Source organism: Lygodium microphyllum, chromosome 14 (genome assembly GCF_053477565.2).
Source record: "Lygodium microphyllum isolate KBCC chromosome 14, Lygodium_microphyllum_v1.1.10, whole genome shotgun sequence".
Lineage (NCBI taxonomy): Eukaryota > Viridiplantae > Streptophyta > Polypodiopsida > Schizaeales > Lygodiaceae > Lygodium > Lygodium microphyllum.
This window is the reverse complement of record NC_141148.1, coordinates 154,350,261-154,353,011: the sequence shown is the minus strand read 5'-3', so window position 1 is coordinate 154,353,011 and position 2,751 is coordinate 154,350,261. Positions and strand designations below refer to the sequence as shown.

Below are 2,751 nucleotides of genomic sequence, written 5' to 3'. Positions count from 1 at the left end.
AGAAACTGAGCCAAAATAGTGACAAAACAGGAGGGAATACCAAAGTATAGGGATGTCCACCAATTGCAAGTAATAGATTGCCAAAGTAAAATGTATTCTCTCTAAGACAATACTTAAAACTATAATTATAGCACTATTATAATAAATGTAGCAATATAACCAAGACAATGTGGGCAAACAGTTAGGAAATACCAAGCTCTCATTACTATGAATATCGAGGTACTAATTGGGATATGTAAAAGCAACTTGCAGTGAAAAGACATACAACCGATACTAAAGTCTATCATAAAATCAAGGAACTAACTGAGTAGAGAGGAATGAAGCTCAATACATAACCAAGAAGCATGAATACATAATTGTATCTTACTAATAGAGATAAGTGCTAGTGTTTAAATCATGTAAATCAAATCAACCTAGTAGTAGGTGTAACTACATCCAAGAGTATCCAAGAGAGCTTGTACATAAGGCGAGAGTAACATTGTCTCAGTAAGACAACCTTAACCACACAATAAATCCAAATCTCTAATGAAATATATCCAAGTAAATGTGAATATCTCAAAAGTGCATCCAATGAAGTGTATTCAAAGTGTGAAAGAGCAATGCAAGGTTTAATACATCAAGTACATGACATCCAAGTGCCCAAAGACATCAATTAATACGTTATGAAGCATCAAATCCAATAAGTCTTCAAACCCATAAATGATAATCGTTGAATCAATTAAAGCATGTAACCAAAGCTCCAAGACATCAAATGTAGCTTAAAACTAAGTCCCAAGCATTCCATAATCATATTTGGGTCCAAGTATCAATGCTAAACATCAATACATTAAAACAATATACTCAAATGACATCAAACCCCAATAGGCATAACCTTATTGGTTAAAATATTGCTACCCAAATAGTATACAATAGTATAAACCGTGTAGGAACTGAGTTATTTGAGCTCAAATGAAGCTAATGAATACCTCAATACATTATATAACATTTGAGCATCAATTAATGGGGTGCTTCCCTTTTATTGTGACAAAATGGTGCTCTTTATATAGATGGAGTAATGACATTAATAGCCATATCTTGAATTCCCTCATTCTAAGCCATATTGAGAGACATAATATGGACCTTGCTTTTTCCTAATCTCTTCTTTAGTTTTTGTATATCATATGCAGTAGTTTCAAGCCTCTCAGAGCTCCAATGGCATTATTGCATGCAATAGTAACACGTGTTGGGGTGTTGCAAGCATTTAACCATTCATCTAGCCATTGCAACCTCGAGGTTGATACCCATGACTAGGGGTGTTGATTCACATGTTGGGGTGCTCCAATCATTTAACCATCCATCCAACTATTGCAACCTCGGGGTTGATTCCCATGACTAGGTTGGTGAAGATAGGAACAACAATGGCTTTCATATGGAACAATCAGTTTGGTTGGTATGCCATGGAACTTAGCCTGGTTGTCAATTTTGACCATTACAGCAGAGCAGACATTTGTGTTGTGAGTAGCTGTACGAAAAATCTAACACCAACACTTTAATTCTTGAGAGAGAGAGAGACAGAGAGAGATCGAAGGTAAGCGGAGACAGAGAGAGATCATAATATTAGCACGCACATCTAATAGAGCGGGCATATTAGCGTTTTTGTGAGAGAGAGAGAGAGAGAGCGCGCGTCTTACCACGTCTTGTAGTGAGAGGAGGAGAAGACAAGGAGAGCAGATAGTCTACTAGCAAATTAGAGAGCGAGGGGCGTAGTAGCACATTGGAGAGAGAGAGAGAGAGCGGGGGGGGGGGGCATGTCGATGACGACGCCGCAGCACGTGCTGTCGATGGGCCACCCCGGAGCAGCGCCGGCAGGCCCGCTATCACCCATGCCGTACTACCTAGGCGACAAGTACATGTGCGGGCCAATCAGCAACATGGTTGGCGGCGGGCTGCAGCAGGCGAATGCGGGGCCGCTGGGCCTCTCGGCGTTCGCGCTGACGACGTTCGTGCTGTCTTGCTACAACGCGGGCTTGTTGGGGGTGAGCAGCAGCGGGCCGGTGAACGTGGTCCTGGGCCTGGCGCTGTTCTACGGCGGGCTGGCGCAGGGCCTGGCGGGCATGTGGGAGTTCCGGGCGGGCAACACCTTCGCGGCCACCGCCTTTACCTCCTACGGGGCCTTCTGGCTGGCCTACGCGGTCCTCCTCATCCCGGCCTTCGGGGTGGCGGCCGCCTACAAGGAGGCCTCGGCTCAGGAGGACCTGGCCCCGGCCGTCGGGACCTTCCTTCTGGCCTGGAGCATCTTCACGCTGCTGATGCTGGCGTGCAGCCTGCGCACGTCCGCCGCCCTGGTCGCCCTGTTCGCCGCCCTCTCCCTCACCTTCGCCCTGCTCACGGCCGCCGAGCTCCGGCACTCGCCCTCCATGCATCGCGCCGGCGGCTTCACCGGCATCGTCACCGCCCTCATCGCCTGGTACAACGCCGTCGCCGGCATCCTGGCCGCCGACGCCAACGGCCCCCTCTTCACTCTCCCCGTCGGCAAACTTGGCCTACTTGCCAGCCCCAAGCAGTGAAGAATGCATGCATGCTGTGGCCATCGTACTCCCCCCGACACCCCCCCCCCCCCCCCCCAGTTTGTCTTGGCGACCCTACCACACGAGCAGTTTTCGTGGAAAATTGAATTTCTAAAGGAAGAACCTTTGAAAATCAGCCTCAAGCCCCCCTCAATAATAGTAACTAGCTAGCCTGGGCCGGCTCACTAGCGGTGCTTCGCGTGGT

The 2,751-nt window shown here is 47.6% G+C and overlaps 1 pseudogene; it reads left to right on the top strand.

Moving 5' to 3' along the window:
* Positions 1–1,793: 1,793 nt before the first annotated feature.
* LOC148026259 (accumulation of dyads protein 2 pseudogene) lies at positions 1,794–2,546 on the top strand (annotated as a pseudogene).
* The last annotated feature ends 205 nt before the right edge of the window (positions 2,547–2,751 follow it).